Source organism: Sceloporus undulatus, chromosome 3 (genome assembly GCF_019175285.1).
Source record: "Sceloporus undulatus isolate JIND9_A2432 ecotype Alabama chromosome 3, SceUnd_v1.1, whole genome shotgun sequence".
Classification (NCBI taxonomy): domain Eukaryota; kingdom Metazoa; phylum Chordata; class Lepidosauria; order Squamata; family Phrynosomatidae; genus Sceloporus; species Sceloporus undulatus.
In genome coordinates, this window is record NC_056524.1 from 98134523 (window position 1) to 98157101 (window position 22579).

Consider the following 22579-nt stretch of genomic DNA (forward strand, 5'->3'; position numbering starts at 1 on the left):
AATTCTAGTGGTCCAGCACAAAGGATAAAGAAAACTGGCAGAGAGAAAATGAGATGAAATAGAGGTAGCTAGTACTAATATTGGAAACAATGGGGGGAAATAGTTCTGTCACAAACTACTGCCACTATCATCTGTACTGGATGGGACAGTTTCTAAAGAAACCCATAGAGACTGGAAAAGTTATTTTTTAAATTACCATCCTTGGAATCTCTAGCCCACCTGGCCAGTAGCCTTACCAGCTGGAAGGTTATGGGATTAGTGGTCTGAAAAGTAATTTTTCTAAGCTTTGCTTTAAAGAAATGGTTTGTTGCAATTCTGTGGTGCTTTCCAGGATATATTTAAAATAACCCTGTGTGTGTTCTTATAGCTGTGAATAAATGTCTATAGAGAAAGGTTTATACATCATTACATATGCTGTCTCCAAATCCTTGAAAATTCTGACAGTCTTACTGCCATTAGACTTCTGAAGTTGATATGGGATGAAATCTGAGTGGGTCTAGCTAGGCTGATACACTGAAACGATCAAACTCCTCTGGTGCATTTTGGCTGCAAAGCAAGACCAGCATCAGGTTTAAAGAGGGCTTGGGCAAGGCACACTTTGAGAGTTTCTTGCAACAAGTTGTAACTCCTGCATAAGGTCACAAAGTGGTGATGGGCAGCAGTAGGAACAGGTGCAGGAGTTCAGCAGGGGCTGGGAAAAGGGAAGTCTGAGAAAAGGTCAAAGAAACTTCACTTCCCATTAGTTCCTTGGGTGAAAGCCAAGTCTGGAGTGACTGTTCGAGTTTAGGTAAGAAGGAAGAGATTAATTTTCAATTGCACCAGGGCAGGTCTCTCCGGCATTTGAGCCCACATAGTTGGATAGGATGTCCTTGGCAGAGGTTCTTGTACTACCCAAAGAAACTATATTGGTGACTACAGTACGCAAAAGAGGATTTCTCTATGATGGCAATCGAAAGGGGCTCAGGTTGGCTCCATGCCTCTCTTGAGCTTCTAGTGGGTTTTCATCCTTAAAGCCTGGATGGCCTTTCTTATTCTTTTAGGTGTGTGTTTAAAAAAAACATCTTTGTCAGTTATTAACAGGTATTTCTACTGGTTTTATTTGTATTTTTATTTGTCGTACAGGGGACTATGTCTAACGAGAGGCAACAACAAAGATTTAAATCAGGGGTAGGCACACCTTTTGAGCCGGGGCCGGGTTGCTGTCCCTCAGGCGACTGGGGGGCCGAAGCTGGGGGGTGGAGCTTCGACCCTCCGGGGCGGGCCATGTGTCAGGGGGTGGAGCTTCCCCCTCTGGGGCGGGGCCACATGCCAGGGGTGGAGCTTCGACCCCCAGGGCGGGGCTGTGTGCTGGGGGTGGAGCTTCCACCCCCAGGGGCGGGGCCGCATGCCGGGGGCGGAGCTTCCACCCTCCGGGGGCCAGGCCTCCCCATTTTGCTGGCCCCTGACGGGGCCTAGGCCCCGTCAGAGACCAGAAAAAAAGCTGGGGGGGGCCTGCCAGTGCTGGAGGACCCCCTGGAGGGCCCCAGTGACGGCACCGGGGCCTTCCAGAGGCCCCCAGCCACCATGGGAGCCCGCTGGAGGGCCCCAGAGACGGCAGCGGCGGCCCCGCAGAGGCCCCCTGCCGTCCTGGGAACCCTCCTGCAGGGCCCCAGAGACGGCACTGGCCCGCAGAGGCCCCCTGCCGCCCTGGGAGCCCCCTGCAGGGCCCCAAAGACGGCAGCGGGCCCCGCAAGGCCCCGCCGCCCTGGGAGCCCTCCGCAGGGCCCAGGGAGCAGAGGGCCCTGCAGAGGCCCCTGCCACCCTGGGAGCCCTCCTGCAGGGCCCCAGGGATGGCAGAGGGCCCTGCAGAGGCCCCCGCCGCCCTGGGAGCCCTAAAGCAGGGCCCCAGGGATGGCAGAGGGCCCTGCAGAGACCCCCTGCCGCCCTGGAGCCTAAAGCAGCCGGGGCGGCCCTTCAGGGCCACCGGGGGGGGGGGGGGTGGAGCCCTAAAGCAGGCCCCAGGGATGGCAGCGGGCCCCGCAGAGGTCCCCTGCCACCCTGGGAGCCCTCCTGCAGGGCCCCAGGGATGGCAGAGGGCCCTGCAGAGGCCCCTGCCGCCCTGGGAGCCTCCTGCAGGGCCCCAGGGATGGCAGAGGGCCCTGCAGAGGCCCCCTGCCACCCTGGGAGCCCTAAAGCAGGGCCCCAGGGATGGCAGAGGGCCCTGCAGAGACCCCCTGCGCCCTGGGAGCCCTAAAGCAGGGCCCCAGGGATGGCAGCGGGCCCCGCAGAGGCCCCCTGCCACCCTGGGAGCCCTCCTGCAGGGCCCCAGGGATGGCAGAGGGCCCAGCAGAGGCCCCCGCCACCTGGGAGCCCTAAAGCAGGGCCCCAGGGATGGCAGCGGGCCCCCGAGAGGCCCCGCCACCCTGGGAGCCCTCCGCAGGGCCCAAGGGATGGCAGAGGGCCCCGCAAGGCCCCCTGCCACCCTGGGAGCCCTAAGCAGGGCCCCAGGGATGGCAGCGGGCCCTGCAGAGGCCCCCTGCGCCCTGGGAGCCCTCCTGCAGGGCCCCAGGGATGGCAGAGGGCCATGCAGAGCCCCGCTGCCCTGAGCCCGCCTGGAGGGTCCGCAGACGGCAGCGGGGCTCCCAGAGGCCCCTGCCACCCTGGGAGCCCTCCTGGAAGGTCCCAGAGACGGCAGGCGGCCTCCCAGAGGCCCAGAGATGGTAGCGGGCCTCGTAAGGCCTGCCGCCATGCCGCCGCGCTGCGGCGGCCACTCTGCGCCGCCATTTTGGGCGGCAAAATGGCGGCGCCCATAGCCCCAGAGCCGCTATGGGCGCCGCCATTTTTTTGCCCAAAAGGGCGCGCCCAGGCGGCAGGGGCAGCAGAGGGCGGCGGCCAGGCCTTCGCGGGCCGCATCCGGCCCTGGGCTGGAGGTTGCCGACCCCTGATTTAAATGAATATAATAAATGGCTCTGTCTGTGCAACTCTCCCTGAACTCTAAATCTGAGTGACTAAAAATATGGAGTGTGTTCTGGAACATAGTATGTGTACACAAATATTCAGTACTTGAGAGAAACTAAAAATTAACTCTAGGATTAGAATTATTGTTACCTCTGTTTTCCTTAAATGGTGCTTGAAATGGTATCTATAATACATCAGTAAACTTAGATGAGACAGACATTTATGAATATTCTTGACTTGATGAGGTAGTTTATCTTGTCAGCTCTACTCATCTCAATATACCACTTCACAGCAATTGCTACTTCTCATGAAGCACACTAGCTGTACCTTGAGATTTAATTTGCTTCATAGTCTTTTAAGAGCAGTGCACCCCTCGCCTGACTGCATCAAATGATCTCTAATACAAATTACTGTATACTTTCAGATTATTAGCCCTGAACTTTTCCTGTAGGATTTAATAGCTGCCACCCTTTGGTGAGACAATAACAAGCTATTTACCATTAGTACCACTTACTCATTATAGTTCATAGAAAATTAATTGCTGCAAGGGCATCCTCATCAGTGCATCATTAACCCTTACAGTAACCCTCATGAGACAGGTAGCCCTTTACTATTAATCTAATCTTTTAGCAATTTAGCAACCAGTGTCAGGCAACATCTAGGCATGCTTAGAGAGAGATCCATTGCAAGGATAAGAGAGTTAACCAAATTAACTTAAGTCTCATTAATTTCAGTGGATTTTTCCAGAGAGTGACTAAGGCTGGATAGCACTGTAGAAATAATGCAGTTTGACTCTGCTTTAACTGCCATGGTTCCATCTATAGAATCTTTTTAAGTAGAGTAAGTAAGTAAAATTTTATTCGGTCATTGACCAATAAAAATTGACAATATAACAATTACACAGTACAGTTATTAAAAATTGTCTATACAATTTCAGATCAGCTGTAAAACTCTTGGATTTCTAATTTGCTGTGGCACCAGAACAATCTGACAGAGAAGGCTAAATATCTCACACAAAACCACAAATCCCAGAATTTATACCTTTGAGCCATGGCAGTTAAAATGATGGGTCAGCTTGGATTATTTCTGCAGTGCCACTGCAGCCTCAGCAATCTTAGAACTTAGATAATGCTTCATATAGGAGTTGTGATCCAACTTTACATCTTGCTTAAAACATTCAGAACTTTCAGAAAGAAAGGGATGTCAAGAGCATTCATTAGTTGCATCATAATGCAAGTTGAAAGTTGGAATTTATGGACTAGGTTAAACAAAAAGATTTTACCTTAGTTGAGATACATGGATTTGTACTACATTCAGAAGTAAGCATTTCGTAGTTAAAATTATTTGTCCTTCGAATTTCCCTTACTTGGTGTGCTATGAGGACAGAGATTGTACCATTTGCTGGAGAGTGAGATTAGGCCAAACCAGTCAGGCTTTTCAGTGTAAGTTAAGGACCTTGAGACTTGCTGTTTCAGAAGAACAGAAGCTACCTCTTCTATCAAAATAATTTATCTCTGCGGAAGAGTGCAGTCTGCAGTTGTGCTACTTGGTTAAATCATGTTTCCTCTTTCTTTTCCTTTTGATGTGCCTCTTTTTCTTCCATTCCACCATATATGTATGTGACTGATGACCTTTTTGACAGAAATTTACTCTTCTTCTGGGCATCTTTCCCCAGAAAGAATTAAGTAAATGTATGGAAACTGGGAAAGATCAATGTTGGAAATGTGAAAAGGAAAAGGGAACCTTCTTCATCTATGGTGATCCTGTGTAGAGGCAAAAGCTTTTGAAAAACATATACATAAGTATAAACGAAATAATAGGAATAAAATTGGAATACAGACCGAAATATTTTCTAGTATGCTTGAACACAATAATGAAAAAAATGGGAAATTATTTTTTATATGTTGACAGCAGCCAGGCTAGTCTACGTGAAAATTGGAAATAGAAAAGGAAATGCAGGTAAACGACGTGGCTAATTAAACTCTTTGATATGATGGTGATGGACTCTTATCTAAGAATTCAATGAAATACAATAGAAGATGGTGGAAAAAGTTATTTATACATACAAAAGAAATGGGAAACATAACAAGCATAAAAATGATGGAGGAAAAAAAAGTAAAAGTAAAAACTCTACTCTCAAAAAAGGTAAAGTTTAAGAAATCTATTTTATAAAATATTGTGGATGGAAAATGAATTAATATCTTTGTGTTGATAATAAGGTATACAGAAAATGAGATGCGATATAAAGCATGAAGGATGGTATTAGGAAGTAGTGCATGGATTGTTTGATATACATTTTCAATGTAGTGTAATTGTAAATCTACTTTGTTTTGGGTTCCCCCTCCCTTTGTTGTGGTTTATGGGATAAGACTAGATTGTTATTTGAGTGTATGAGTTAATGTGATAATGAAATTATGTTTTTAAATGCTAAAATAATAATTATTTTTTTTAAAAAAGAATTTACGTCTTATGTGCCATTCTGGTTCTGAGGAACTTTACTGGTCATTTTGTACAGTTGAGAAGTAATATGCAAACTGGCATTGTTTTCAGGTGGGTAAAAGCGAACACAAAGTGGGTTTTACCAAGGGGGGGGGGCGGGAAACCTTAATATGATACTTAGACTTATTTAAGACTAAAGACTTGAACATTTGAAGATAAATGATAGGGCATTATATAATGCTGAATCACATTGCTACAATTTAGGAGATACTTTCCATAGAAAAGTAATTTTTGACTATGAACTACTTGAAAACAATTAATTGAAAATTTAATTCAATACTCTTGTATATGAACATTTCTAACAGCAATTTAAAAAAGAATTTAATAAATTGTGAACACTGAATGCATGAAGGAGTAATGACTGATGTTTTATGTTATTTAAATGTTTGTTTTTAATTTACGGTCATCTTCCGGCCTGAGAGGGAGTGATCAGGCAGACCCAGCTCCACCAGGGTAGCCTGAAGGAAGAGACTCCTCTTCTCCTTAACTGTCATATTCCGGCCTGAGAGGGAGTGATCAGGCAGACCCAGTTCTATCGGGGCTAGCCTGAGAAGACATAACTTATTAGAAAAGATGATAATGCTTGGAAAGATAAAAGACAGTAGGAAGAGAGGAAGACTACACACCAGATGGATAAACTCAATCAGTCAAAGAGAATATGGCCCTAAGCCTGCAGGAACTGAGCAGGGTTGTTGAGGATAAGGGGACTAGGAGATTCCTCATTGACAGGGTCACCAAAGATTGAAATCAGCTTGGGGGCAGTTAATGATAATAACAACATATTCACTCACTGGTGATTAGCATCAATGTATTAAGTTAACCAACACCAAAAGCTCAGCTTGACTCCAATTGTTCCAAGATTGTTGTGGAAATGTCTTATCCTGTTAAGTGCATGCACATGTATATGCACAGAGTTGCTGATGTCCTACATGCCAAGTATAGCATAAGTGTTCCATATGTGAAACACCACCATATCTCCTCTGTTACCACCCCCAAAACTCACAGTTTCATTGTGATAGAACCCCCATTCCAGTCTTGTGGGGTGTGGGCAGGCTAAGTCCCCATGGCCAGATGCAGATGGAGAGCATATCACACCAAGATACTTTAGGGTCCTCTACATGTCAACTGATTATGTCAGTAGTCTGAGAACATGTGGTTCTCAGATCCCCTCTCTTTTCCAATGACAATAGAATAGCCATGCTGGGGTGGGGGTAGCACAGCACAACAGTGAATCCTCAAGGAAAGCCTCTGTATAAAGCCTTTGCAAAGAGAAGAAGAAAATACCAACCTCTGCAGCAACAGAAAAAAGCATATACAAGCATAAAGTGGACTTATGCATGCATATGCCACTAACAGGATGCTGGCCAAAATGACTAAAGTACATTGTTCATTATCTGCGCAATGTCCTCTTGCATTCTCCTGAGGAAAACCTTAGAGCGTATTGTCTTACAATTGCTCCCATTAGCACAAAGGAACATCCTGTCTCTAAACACAGTTGCAAAGTAGAGTTGGCATAAAAACAAATTGAAATGTGGTTAATACTTACCTCTGTGAGATCTGGAATCCTTTAAGGCCTCCAGCCATTTACTGGGGCTTGGGGATGCTCAAGTCAAATTTTATCAGTTCATACTGTGCACAGTTTGATACAGCTAGAGTTTTTTTTAATGACAAGAGCATTCTTATTGCCTAGTAGCAGTGCTTGGGAAGAGTGTACAAATCTAGACATTTACTTATGTGCTTATCTATCAGTTCCAGCTTTCCCCAGTGACATTCTATCTGTGGTGATGGGATTTGTAGTCGATTACAGGGCACCAAGCTGTGGCAAGCTGATCCTTATCTATGTAGCAATAATTTAGAAAGCTTCTTCATCTAGGAAAAGCTATCCCACAACATCTGTAAAATCAGTGCTTGAGCTGATGTTTATTTTCTACTTGATTGGCAGAATTAATTACCAAATGGTGCTTGCTGCTGTTTCTATTCTGTTCAAACATCTTTAGCTGTAATTCTTGACTTCTCCCTCAGCTCATTTGGCCTCCTTTACTGTTCCTTTATCCTAAGGCATCAATCCCCCATTTTATTGCAATTGGACGTTCTTGGGCACAGATACATATAATTGTAGCCCAGAAGTCAAGACTCATCAAATGAAGCCATTAGTCATCACTGTTTCTATTCTATAATTTACACAGCAAGAGACAAAAATAGTAACTGTTTATACAGGGCCCTATATGTTGCTGGAAAATTGACAGAAACACTAAAGAGACTTAGAAGAAAATAACTGAAGGTACAAGGACTGCTTGTCACCATCCTTCTTGAGAGTGAGTCCCCTTGGATGCAGTTGGATGCAACTCTGAGTAAAAAAAGGTTGATGCTGAGGATCTTCAACCATCAGCACAATGTTCACTTTTACTGAATCTTTCCCCTCATGAACTGATCACATGTGGGTCATGTGCTTTGTGGCATATTGGTTGTTTTCATTTAAAACCACTGCACCATGCTGGTTTTCAAGATTTATGCAGATGAAGTTTGTTATAACTTTCCTTTAATCCTGAGAGAGTGTGACTTGCCCAACGACAACCAGTGGGCTTCCATGGCCGAGTGGGGATTCAAACCTTGGTCTCTCAGAGTTCTGGTCCAAATCTCAAACCATTATACAATACTGGCTTCCTCTAAAATTCATAGAGTGGGTCAAGAAATAAATATAAATCTTTAAAAACTTTTCAGTTTCATTAAGCATGTGTAAAGTGCTGTTACTTAAACTTACTTATTAGTAAACATACTTCTGGTATAGACCCATAAACTATTTGCTTCTGGGGCTGAAACAGCCTTCTTTACAAGGAAAGTGACATTATCTCTCATTATACATTAGAAATACATTCAAAAGTTAGCAATTTTTAAAACAACACAAAAGGGGGGAGCACAGAAAAATGTTCTATCAGTACACTTGTCCCTCCACATTTGCTGGTGTTAAGGGCACAGGACTCCTGCAAATGTGGAAAAACCGCAAATAACAAAAACACTATGTTTTTACCTGAGAGAGCACCTCTCTGGGAATCTCTAGGTCCTCCAGTGCAACTCTATGGTCAACATTTCTCAAACACTGACCACATAATTGCACTGGAGGAGCTATAAATGCTCAGTGAAGTGTTCTCTCTGGGAATCGCTAGGTCCTTCAGTGTGACTTTTGGTTACACAGAATCAAAGCCACAAACGTGGGGGGACGAGTGTAGTCTTTGTCAAAGTTTGGAAAATTACTTGGAAAAAAAAAGTCATTGTGTAACTCAGTAGAATGTATCCACAGTAAAGTGACAAAGTGGTTTGATATTTTTGGGGAAAAAAATCCATCAAAATGCCACACAAAAGCATTTTAGCCTGCCAACGAACACATTAAAGAATTGTAATAATTGCTATAGAATATAGTAACTTTTTAAAAAAAAACTTTTTATTACTCCCAAAAGAAAAGTGTCACAACTAATGCCATTTCTTAGAATACAAGATATCATCCTGAATACAAGGACACTTTTAACTTTATTTAGAGAAGGTTTTTGTTGCATTTTTTCCATATGAGTGTGAATGTCTGTCTTTTGTTCAGGTGTCTCTATAGTAGTTCAGATTCACCTATGTGCTGATGGAATATTGCCAAGATGCTATTTCATTATTGTTATTAAGGAATGCATTTTGAATATTAAGATATTAAGTTATTGGACACAGAAAGTTAATTTAATTAGACAATAAATCAATTTTTGGGTCCCCCCCCCACTTGCCTTTTTTGGCATCCATCCCATGTCAGTTTTTGCCATGCAGCATCTCGGTACTTATTAAAGTCTCCCCTGTATTAATAAGCTTTGTTTCTAAAAGACATTATGATGAGGCTCCATCATTATTGTGTTAATTTTAATCCAGAAACCCAGAAGGAGACAATTTATACTTAACAAAATGAAACTGTTAGAGAAGGGAGAAAAGGTTCAATCAAATTGATTCATTTTTAAAATCTAATTTGGATAATCAAGGACAATGCTATGCATATTAGATATATATTGCTGAGAGTCTGTGCAATTAGAAATGATTTATATATCTTGAGTTCATTTTTTCTCCCTTTTTTGCCATTAGAGACTTTTTGAAGGAAGTCTCCTCAAATGTCTGCATTGTGAAAAGAAACACAACTATATCTCCATTAACCTTAAACAGAGTTGGCAAGATCAAACAACTTGCATCCAGATTTTTTTTTACAACTGTACAAATGTTACTGTTTACAGCTACAAATATCCTCCAGTCAGCTTGCCTCCTGGTGGTGTTCTTGGAGGTGTCATCTAACAAAGTAACTTTTCTAACCTCTGACTATAGCCCATCCCTTTCCTAAACAGTTCAGGGCATCATTTCTAATGTGGATTCTATGACAAATGTTGCAGCCCTCCATTCTTATGGTTCTGGATAAATGAGCAGATCAGAATGCTGTTATCCACTAACTTTTTACACTTGTCTATGAAAGCAGGTTCTGAAATTTATATTTCAGGAATTATACATGTAGACAATACTTTGAGAGTACATACTTTTAAAAACATTTAATGCAAATTTTCATGGAGATTCCTCCCCCATACAAATTAATTTAGAAACAGAACAAGATGAACGCATGCAAGAACATACCTGAAATTACAGGTGTGCAAGCATTCCTTGATTCAGTGATTCAGATTGTTCCTTGATTTAATTTGGACTGATTTGGACGCAAGCTGGCCCACTTTAAATCCTGAATTCAAATTCAGAAATCCAAATCTTTGGCTCGCTAATTGCTCTCCACCGGGAAACCAAAGCAACAACATTTTTTCAGGTATTTTTTAAAAAATAAAAGTGCATGAAATTTGAAGACACAGTAGCCTTCACCAGTTGTGTACAGGAACTGGAAATTATATAGGTTACTGTGCTTTAAATCTGCTTTTCCAAAAAGCTATATACATTTTAAAAACATATATGGTTAGCTGAGGGCTCGGTCCTGACAGCATATGTATAGCTGCACAGAAAACATGTTTTCTTTTTTAAAAAACAAACAGAGAACAATTCTCTGGAAACACTTCTGAATGTTCAAATACTCAAATAAAGAATCTGAGCAAGATTCACTGTTCTATTATTCTTCCTAGTGTATTTTCTGAGTGCTGGGGACCGTTGTTTTTTTTAATCTCGGAGTTAATAATAGCAAATATAGGTGTGGTACAGACTGCCCAAATACACCGTGCTGGCACCGATTTTAGGGTTAGCATGGTGCTTACGTCACAATAGCAGCGCCTGTGTACTGGGTTCTTTTTTCTCCAGAGAGAAGCCACGTGGTTTGCCAGCTGTGGCTTCTCTATGGAGGGAATTAGGCTGCCGGCAGGTCACCCTTTGGGGGCAGTCTGTCCTGTGCCATTGTTTCCATCTGTACCTCAAAGCATCTGTTCCTCACCCCTGAAATACTGTGACTGGAGACAATTGGTGAAATTCATGCTCACATTGGAAGCTGGAGTTATGATTGTGTGAGGTTAAAAGGATGGGGCCAACAGGATCACACCCTGTGTTTTAAAACTTCACTTCCCATTTTAGTGGCAGTTTTTATGTTTTATTTGCTCTTGCGTTGTTTTTATTGTATATTGCCCTAAACATCCATTAGGCAGATGGGCAATTCATGAATGTGGCCTGGAATCCTACATGGATTTAGGTATGTGTAAGTTCCTTAGTTATGATACTACTCAGTGAATTCCAGCCCAGTGCTCCCCATCTTCATGGGGTTTCGTTCCCCTGTCACTCAGGGAGCAGCTGATTGCAGTTTATACTGTGAGTTATCTCTGGTGCAACAGACAGAATCAGGGTCCCTGTTGCAATTCCCCCTTGCCCTGGAGATTGGTCTTGCAAGAGGTGGATGGGACTATTAGTCAGCTGCTTCCTGGGTGAGTGGTGAATGGATCCCCATTGATCACAGTGGCTGCTTTCCCAGAAGTGGAATCTGGAGGACTTTCCTGGTCCTGTATGAAAACATAAGAGCCACGAATGCATAACTATAGATTATGCATTCATAACTGGCATAGACAATTCCAGTCAGAATAAAGAAGAATTAAATAAAGAAACAAAGATGCAAAGGTATCCATCTGATACTACTGTGACCAGTTTTATTTTAATTTCAATACTTGATTTACTTGGCTTAATCATGGTCGCAGTAAGCTGATATTTTCCATGAGTTTTTTGTGATCACAAAATCTGAGCAGTTAGAGCCTCATTCACTGAGTGCTATCATCATCAAACCTGGATACATCACTAGTCTCCCATGTCTTTTCCTCCCCTTTATTTCTTAGTAATCCCAAAAATGAACAATATTCTTGTTTTTTCCCAATAGCTTTTTCATATTTAGAAATGGCTATTTCTCCCCATCTTCAATTTTCTGCTCAACAGAGAAGAACCAGGTCTCTCTATATCACTGTAGTACAGCTGTCTTAGGAATTGCTTAGTGATACAATTCTCCCAAATTCCACATTTGTTGGTGACATAAATGGAAAGAAAGAAAGGGTATATTTAAGCATTTTTTTAAAAAGGGGGGAAATAAGGATTTTGCTTTTTAAAAAGTTTCTAAGCTATTCTATGCAATTGTTACTGGGTTTTTTTGTGCTTTTCTCATTATTATTTTAGATCATAATGTATAAAAGTCGTATTGGACAGCAGAACTAGACATACTAAAATGGGAACATTCCTAAGAGTTAAGTGCATAAATCTTACTTTATGCAAGGTGAAAAATACATGACATTTTCTTTCACAGAGACCTTTTCTTTGTACACCACAGTAGACCTTCAATAACCTCATAGAGCCTTTCTGCTTCCAGTCTGTGTGTTTCCATGACTTAATTTGTCGTACAAATGTTCTTAGACTTTATATTTGAAAAGCTGTCTTGGCAAAAGAACTACTCTTCTCCACCTTGGAAAATCTATTTCTTAGCAAATGATTTTGATATATAGATTGTCTGGCGTCTTTTATTATGTAAGATTTTTATGGTATGTATGTTGTGGGGAGGAGGAGAAACTAATCTCTTCTAAGAGTATAATTAACCTTTCTTTACTCCCTTACCAATGCTATATTTTTAACCAAATATAAACAATATGAACTAAGAAAAGCTATCCTGGATCAGATTAAAGGCCTATCTTATGCTGCATTCTGATCACGAAATTGCCAATCAGTGAGAATCCCACAAGACCACAGGAATACAAGAATACCCTCTTGCTGGTGTTTCCTGGGAATTGCTAAACAGAAGCATACTACCTCTGATACTGGAGGAAATATATAGCTATGATATAGTCTTATTCTTTGATAGTCTTATTCGTGACAAATTTCTCCTTTCATCCAAATTGAAAGCTAGTTTGGTAGCCATATTGTCTGCAGGATTCTAAAAAGCAACTTTTCCAAGCTGTTTCTCATGCATGCATAACTATGAAGATTGAGAGAGTGTAAGAAAGAAGACCTATTCAAGAGCAAAGGAGATGAATCTTAAACAACACTTGGAAAAGTTATTTTTCGACTACACCTCCCAGACTTCCTCTGCTAGCATGAACACTAATAATAATAATAATAATAATTTGTTTTATTTATATACCGCTATTCCAAAGATCACAGCGGTGAACAGCAAGTAAGCTAATTAGCAAGTAAGCTAATTTGCCCCCAACAGTCTGGATACTCATTTTAGCGACCTCGGAAGGATGCAAGCCTGAGTCGAGCTTGGGCCCTTTTGCTGGTCTTGAACTCGCAACCTTGTGGTTTCGAGTGAATGGTTGCAGTACATGCATTTAACCACTGCGCCACCAGAACTAGCCATGGGAATCCTTAGAAGCTAGTTCAAAATTTAATTTTTCTAAGCTATTATATCAAATATGAAAACCCAGGTTCTGGATCAAGTGAGGTCAACAATCCATTATTTATAAAAATGATGTTCTAACAAAAGATCCAAGTGTTACCTTATAATTTGCATTAACATATGCAAGTTATTTTTCATCTGCTCTGCTATTGGTGGGTGTTTTTTTGCAATTGGAATATTTTGAATAAATATTTTGTGTGAATCAGACTTGTCCTCTGAAATGTATCTTTCTTACCACCATTTAATAGCCAGTGTGCTCAGTCTAGCATTCTATGTATGTTCTAGTTCACGCTCCAAAATACTCATGAATGAGTTTTCTAATTCATTGAAGTAGCTCTCTATATAATTATCAGAGCTCCCCAAGAAATGATTGGAGGGTGAATATGCTTAATATTTTCTTCCATTATAATTCCAAAGCATTGGTCAGTTCCATGCTCTGTCCAGTATTGATTCATGTAGTAGTATTTCCTGTTCATTTGAGAATTACAAGGAACAGAATGTCGTTTTTTCCTGTTCTCTATTCCATAGCCTTGTCCTTTCCATCATTAAAATAGTACCTGTACATGTAACACTGGGTGAGGGGAAACTTACATTAGCTGAAAACAACAAGCCAACAGGTTGTCTTAAAAGGCATTACAGGTTGAAAGAAGAGAATAGATCACCTAATCTTTGTCAGGCTACAGATACAGAACATGGCTATCTCTGTGTATATGTCTGTGTCTCTGCATATCTCTAGATCAATGCTGGAGGTGTCTGTTGAAACTGGAGGTGTTAGCACAAAAAAAGCAGGAGACTAAAGGTAGAGATTCTCTGAAAACAACATTCTGGAGATCAGAGGCAGTGAATCACTTTCATCTCAAAAGACAAGGCACTTACTCGGAGAAGCCACATATGCTCAAACAAAAACGCAGGCCAAAATAGATTCAGCAGCAGCCACTCTCCTCTCTCAAATGTACATCATCTTCAAAAATGTGTTGGAGAAGAAAGGCTTTACAGTTATGTTTGTCTCATAATCTTTTTTAAATGACATCAGAATTATCCAAACACTGGCAGAGTCTCTAGCTTCAGTAACAGCATCCAAACCTGCACACATCTGGCAGTGGCAGATTGCAACTAACATTTAGTAAATTGGTACTATAAAGGCAGGAGGTGCATTAGAGTTATTTTGTGCAATTGTGCACTATGGCTTGTTTGTCAATTAACCCACTTGTGCTTTAAAACTAATACAAACTCGGTGGATGTCTATCAATCCATTTATAATGGGAGTGAACAGCTATCATGCTAAACATCGATTACATCACTTTATGCAGGTTCCCAAAGGAGTAGCCTAAAATTCTGTATCCTGTTATTTTTATTGTGTGCCATCAAGTCATTTCTGATTCATGGCGACTGATTTATGATTTGTGATAAATGCTATATAGGATTTTTGGTGAAGGATGCAGGCAATTGTATTCAGTGGCAGCTATCCACAGTTGGAAGAACATTGGTAGAGATTCTTAGGCTGTTTTCACTGCTGTGTTTCTTCAAGTCATTTCTGACTTATGGTGATTCTAAGGCAAGTTTATCATGGGGTTTTCTTGGCAGGATTTGCTCAGAGAGGGTTTGCCATTGCCTTCTTCTGAGGCTGAGAGAGTGTGGCTTGCTCAAGGTCACCCAGTGGATTTCCATGGCTGAGTGGGGATTCAAATGTTGGTTTCCTGGAATCTCAGTTCAACAAATGCTGGCTCTTTTCTTAGGTTGTAGTCCAATACAAATTTACCTGGAAATGAGTCCCAATGAACTCTTCTGATTTCTAAGTAAATGGGTGTAGGGCCCCGTCGCAACTTTTTGGAGACAGGTGGGTATATAGCAGATTTGAGAGTGTGTGCAGTTCTCCAACACTTCCATTATCAGGTTGATTAAATAATATCAGATGGGCTAAGGAATAATGGATACCTCTGCTCCAACTCAGGTCATACTATAAGAGTTCCATTCCTCATCATGTGCTTCAGACAATATTTGTGGTGACTACAATTGTCCCTCCATATTCGCTAGGGTTAGGGGAACAAGGCCCCCATGAATATGGAAAAACCACAAATAACAAAAACACCATGTTTTTACCTGAAGGACACCTCTCTAGGAATCTCTAGGTCCTCCAGTGCAACTCTGTGGTCAATGCCCAACATACACTGACCATAGAATGGCACTGGAGTAGCTACAAATGGTTTTTCAGTGCAACTTTTAGTTAAAGTTGACCACAGAGTTGCACTGGAGGACCTAGCTATTCCTAGAGAGAACATATTAATCAAATCCGTGAATAATCAAATCCGCAAATATCAAAGTCGCAAATATGGAGGGATGACTATATATAAATTTTCTGATTATTCAATCAATAGTCACTTGGATGTGATACTACACTCAAATTGCATAAGAGATCATTTTGAGGCTGCAGAAGGATTGTGCAAATGATCAGTTATTAAAACACACCCTGTTATATTCCAAAAGCAAACACTGCAATAATTGTTATGTATCTTGTCCTTTTCCCTCCTCTCTGCAGTATTCAAATGATACTGGCTTTAATTAAGTATACACTATTTCATTCTTGCATCACTTCCTAAGGAGTGTCTCTCATGTTATTCAGCTACGGTGGTAGAAACATTTTTTCTCAAACAAGATCCATTGAGAACACCAGGATGTAATCTGGAAAAAATATGCAAATAATTGCATTGCATTGCCAGATAAAAGTACAGGAAGAAAAATATGGATATTTGAACCCAGTGATATTGTAACACAGAAATTGAACAAATATGGTAAATTACATGGGCCATTCCTAACATATTACTTTAAATGCACAGGGATATTTTAAATATTAAATGCATTTGGTGAACAGAATTTGTTTGTGTTACCCATCTTACTTGGCTCCATCCAGGGATTTCTGGGAAGGGAAGAACAGAGATGAGGATAATGTTGGTCTGAGAGTGACACATATGTCCATATCTACTTAGGCTTCTTTTTTCACAGCAGTTCAGAAGGGAAGGATCTTCATTGGAAGCACTCTTGTTTGCCCACGAGGTACATGCCTGGAAACATTTGGGCAGGCAAGAAGATTTTGTAGCAGCACTTATTATTTTGATTTTTGGCAGTTATACCACCAGTGTCTGACTCTCTCTTTTCCTTTGTGCCATCTTGTGAGAAGGGATTTGAAATTTTAGGTCTTTCTGATGTGGCTTAAGGGGTGTGTAGTAGGCCTGTTACATCTGGAAAAAGTTTCCTCAGAAATCAGATTCCCTTTGCTGCTGCTGTTGTTTTTAATGTTTGTTGGAGTTAATAAATAAGGCACCAGTTCAACCAAACTTTCTTATCTTGCCTCTTTATTTCTGTTTCTGTCTGAAAAGTCCACAAGAACTCCCCCTTATTTATTTATTATTTTTACTTCATCCACTGTTTTGGATAACCAGGCTTTTAAAAACAACTGGTGCTTTTATATGTGTAACAAAACTATCTTCAATATGGCAGAACAGTCAAGGTAGCAAAGAGAAACCAAAAAGGATTTGGAAAGTAGCAATAAATGAGCTATACAGTCTTTTGTGAAGCTAAACATATCACACTATACCACAGATCTTCAGGACATCAAACTTCCTCCAGCAAATGAGGGACAAGGATGAATCAACCTGGGTTTTGCAGGACTGCTTTTTCTGCAGTGAATTTTCTCATATTTGTGATGGTAAGACTCTTCTTCATTAAATGAACATAGAAGTGTGCTCTTGGAAGATTGCAGCTCTCACTAGCAATTTCAGACCTATCCTGCACAAAATTTGCAGTGGTTGGTTTGCCTATCAAACTGCATTTTCTGCACAGGAAACAGCAATTTTTTGTGCAAAAATTTATATTTCTACAAATCTGTAAAAATGCTGTTTCTTGTGCAAAAGAACCATTTGAGTACCCCCAATTACATCATTTTTTGTGCAACAAGCTGCTTTCTATGCACATCAAATCATTTTTGCAGCTTCCTGCACAGAAAATGCTGTTTCCTGTACAAAACTACCATGTGCATTCTTGTCATCAGAGTTTCTTGAGACACAAAAACCATGTTTTACAATATTTTTTGTTATTTTCAAATATTATTTCTATGTCTACTGGCAATAGTTTGACTCACTGAGATAATTCATGTCAAATAATTTTAAAAGCTTCCTTTCTGAAAATGACATAGACCCAAAGAGAAGTGTTGATTGGTACATCTTTCTTTGGCAGGAGGGAAGAGAAGACTAAGCTTCATGTTACAATACCTTCTTGGTTCATATAAATCATTATAGTAAAAATAGCTTGGGCATTAAAAAAGCTCCACTGTTATTTAAAATATGATATACAATTGGATTTGTCCCATAGGAACACTTGCCCAGTGAAATGTTCCAAATATGAAAATTTAAAATCTTTTTCCCAGCGGTGACTGGTGGCTTCTCTGTCAGTGGAGCTGTGAATCTGCCTAATTGCTAGCATAGTCTAGCTTCTTATCTAAACTTAACCTATTCCTCAAATGGGTTCAAGCACCTTTGATCACTCCTTTAAAGTATGGAGTGAAAATTGGTCTTAATGTCCTATTCACAGAGAGCCCACCAGCTACCAATGTAGCTACAGTATGAGCAAAGTAAAGAAGATTTCAGGTTCAGGAGCTACTTAATCCAGAAATTTCATTTGACAGAAAGAATTCAGAAAAATCTTTATATATCTATATCTACCGTATATCAAATAGCAAAGTTGCTCTCATTATTAAAAAAAATTAGAAGATGTTTTTGATAGCAGAGCCTTTCTGAATGGGAAAAGATTGCTATGGCAACAGAGTACTCTGAAGTGTTTTCTGATGTGAGTTGTGTGAAGCTTTTTTGAACTGGCCTCTTGGGTTGACAAAAAGACATATTTCAAAAGGTGCCCAGATTTTCTCTGCCAGAAAGGATTAAGTAGTGTATGGGTTTCATATAACAAAGCCTGAAGACCTTCTAGTTCAGCCTCGTTGAGCTTCAGTATATGATGGAAGATCTTGTCCTAGTCAGTGTGAAAAATATTTTCCAGATTAAATTAGATAAGGAGATCAAGGAGCTGTAGATTTTTTTTAATGATTTTGATTGCTCTTTGGGCTTAATCTCCATTGATGTTTTCTACTGTAGGTCAGGGACATTACACTCATTCATTTGTAGTTGATAAAATATAACTTAAACTCTGAGTGTACAAGATTGCTTGGAAAGCTGGTCACCATTCAGTCATGCAGGGTGCAATGTTTCTGCACACCTGGTAAGTTTTAACAAACTGACAATATTTTCTTAACCATGAGATTAGGGTTGCTTGTGCAATGTAGGGACTCTTTCACACTACACAGTTACAGCACTATGTTATTGTTGTGTGCCTTCAAACTGTTTCTGACTTATGGCAACCCTGTGATGGGTCTAAATCATGGGTCAAATAACTCTTGAGCTTGCATCACCTCTCATGATATTCTGAGATCACAGTAAGGATCATAAAAGCAGAGAAATCACAGCTCCTCTGATAGCCACTAGCATAATTGCTCAGATGCAGTGTAATGTGTGTAATTACACATGAGTTGGTGTCACATCATGTTGTCACCCCAAGCAGGCAGCTATGCCTGGAGTGAGAATATGGAGAGAGAGTGGGAGGGGAGTGAAAGAAGAAACATCAGCAGACAGTGAGATGCACTCACCACCAACCCTGCCTGACATCCCCCTCAGCTGTCCCCTTCCACCAGCCAAGGCTCCTCTGCCTTCACCCCACTGTGGCTGCTGGCAAGGGTAGGGGGCTGATGCCACCCCTTCTGGGTCTGCTGGGTCTGCTGATTAGGTGGGAAAGGGATGTGATGATGGCAGGTAGGGGAGGAGTCCATGACATCCCACCTCCACCAGAACACCTTCATTCCATCTTCATCCCCTCCACTCCCACTTTGCGCAGCAGCCAGCCAGCCAGCCTGCCATTTTGTCTGCCTCGGCTGCACCTGGCTTACCACCACCTCCTCTGTTTCATGTTTCTTCACTGCCTAGTTTTCTCTTGGCTGAGGTTGAGAGAGCCCAAGTGAATAGAACAGTATGAATATGAGGTGGAGACACTGAGCTGCTGCTGCCTTCTTCTCCCACCCCATACTTCAGCTTGGCCAAGGTTGAGAAAGCCAAAGCCAGTGGAGAAACACAAATGGGAGAAGAAGGTAGTAAGCTGCTGCAGGCAGAAGCAAGACCCCTGACACAATTCCCCCTCGTGCCAGAGATTGCTCACATGAAGAAATGAGATGGTCAGCTAGATGCTTGTAGGTCACCAAGAGAATGAACCTGCACTAATTGCAGCACAACACGGTAAGTGGGGATTGGGGGACTTTCATAGTCAGTATGTACAGTATCTCGAAAGCTAGGGCTTACATATATTTGTAACTGTCCAACAGATTTCAGCCCATGTTATTTAAAATAATATATTTTTTTGATCTCCAGAGAAGCCAACTGTCATTATCCCATGGATAACTGTCATTATCCCATGGATGGTTGTTTAGAAAGTAATCAATAGGACTGGCACCAAGATGGGGAAAAGGGACAGTGACAGCAGCATGATCACCCCCCCCCCTAAGTTCACGGGACCTCTATGGCCATTCCCAGCATTACCAATGACAGCTGCCCTGGTCACCCAATTATTTTTAATGGGACCCAAGTGCTTGGAAGTGTACTTCGGTCAGCATAGGAAGCTTCGCTTCATTTCCTAATCTTGACAAATGGTAGACATTGTCACTATGCAATTGTCACCGGATGCATATGTAACCTGGCATGAGCTCCTCTGTTAACACTCACCTGCTATCAGGTCTTAATATAAAGGACCCAGGAAGAAGTAAACATTACCATGAGAAATCTAGTGAAACAATGTGTAAACATTTAATCATGAATTAGGACAGACCATCTTTACTATTTCTATGTACAGCGCTGTGTAAATTTACAGCGCTTTATAAATAAAAGTTAATAATAATAATAATAATAATAATAATAATAATAATAATAGGACAATTATAATACTTACAGTTACTGGATAATAATGATATGCAGAAGACAGCCTCTATGATTTTATCCAGAAGTGAATTCTTCAAACAAGATATTCTCATGAGCAATTTACAGAATTGTCACAGTCCTGTATCTGCAGAGTCCTGTACATACTATTTAAAATTACTTTAGTTGGATCTTTTTCTATTCAGTTAGAATTTTTTGGGGCCCTAGTTTGGTAAACAGGGTGGGACTTATAGCTTTGTACTGTAACACTTTTGAGTTTTGCATCTTTTTGGCTTTTGTTTTAAAGAGTCAAGGTGAAAAATCATGGCTAATAATTTCACATGGTCATAAGCTGTCCTAAAAGAGTTATCTCATTCCAATGCCTTGAACTGGCAATCACGACCACACTTTTAGGAACTAGCCCATGGAGTATTGGTGGAACACATCTACCATAGGGAAGATAAGGCTACTAGGGAATCACTGCTAGTCTGTATGTAGGCAACACTGAGCTAGATGGAAAAATGGTTTGAATCAGAATAATGAAGATCCCTAAGGCCTAAATCCAATTGTTACTCCTAACTCATGAGCAGAATTTACATTAGTTAACCATTCACCAGCTTCTTTAATGAATCTGCTCTAGACTTAAGTTCCAAACAGCAATCCATTATTTATTAGGGAAAGAAGCATACTTAGAATTCATTTTGACCCTGCAAAAAATAATATTTGGATGGCATGTTAAAATAAGCAAGTCTTTGTTGAGTGCTAAACATCAGTTCAGATCTTCAGTCCAGCTCAGCATTAGTAGATTTTTCTATTAATGTTGGAAACTTCAGCATGTTAATGTCAAATAAGCATGGGAAGGCAGAAGGCATGTAATACTGGAGAAATTAAAAAATGTGCACCACCCATGCAATTTTCTAAAATTAAACAGTAATGTATCATCTTGAAATTGCCTAAAGTATTATTTGCTTCTAAGTGTCAAATAACTTTTTTGTGCTTACTGTTCATAAATCCTTGCAGCCTAACATTTCTAAAAGCAGTTAGCTATGGTTATTGAATGTTTTAAAGATTAGTTGTTTTACATTGTTGTTTGAAAGAGAAAACCTACAAAAAAAAAGTGATGCTGAATGCATGAACATTTTCTTTTGCCAGTGCCGGGGGACCTCTGATTTTTCACAACTCACATAATCAAAAACCAGCTAGCTGTCCACTGTTTCTTTCACTTCCTTCCATTTCTTTGATTCTCTTCAACGGATGTAGGCTGAGATCCAGTAACTATGCTGCTGAAGTCTCCACTATTATCTAGGGCACAGAAATGTGGGTCTGCCCCAGAGATGTTTCCAGCTTGTGTACCCAGGGCAAAAGAAATATCTTCCATTCCACTTCACAGTTGCTTTTTCTTCCCTGGGTGCACATGGGCAGCTAGAATATGTCTGGATGCACTGCTGCAGGTGTTTGGTGGCTGAGAGAATGGAGCTGTAATGAGCCCCCTGTTGCTATGCTTATCTAGGGCAAGTGGACTGGGCCAGAAGGTACAAAATGCCTACTTCTGTGATGTCCCCAAAAATGGCATACTTGGGCATAACCACAGTTATTGTAGCCTTATCCTGATCAGTTCTCATAAATAAACATTATGTCTCAAGTAGTTTCTACACCAAACACTTGTTGATACAAAAGCCTTGGGGCACCTTTCTGACTTCAGATGTTTTCAGTTGTTACAGCCTTCTCTTAGATCCGTGTAGGCAAATGTGCTGGGAATCAATTTTCACCCCTTCCCTCTTTGTAGGCTGCTTGGGCATGCTTTGGCCAACCCAGAAGTGATGTGGTTTTTACATGACAAGAAATTGGATGTTCTAAGGGGTTGGTGCTGAGGAAGGCATACTAGGAGAAGCAGATTGACCAAAACCACTATATTTTTAAAGTAGCTTGGGGTGATTTTCACTGGACTTTGAAAAAAGCATTTTTAAGGGTCCATGAGCTTTGGGGGCCTTGGGGAGCATAGGGACCACAAAGTAGAGGTTAGGGCTTACCTGCAGCCCATGGCTCCATACTTCTCACGCTTGCTTTAGATTAAAGGTGGGTAACCTCAACATTTGTGGGAGTGATGTTTCTGGTCTTGAAATCTCATGGCGATGCATGGACTGCAAGATTAAAAAAAAAAGAACCAAAAAAGAAAGAAAAAAGAAAAGAAAAGAAAAAAGAAAACCAAAAGCATGTGGAGCTCAATTTCTGCTTGGGAAAATGTGTATTTTTTGATACTAAATAGCTCAGGGTGCAGAACTTA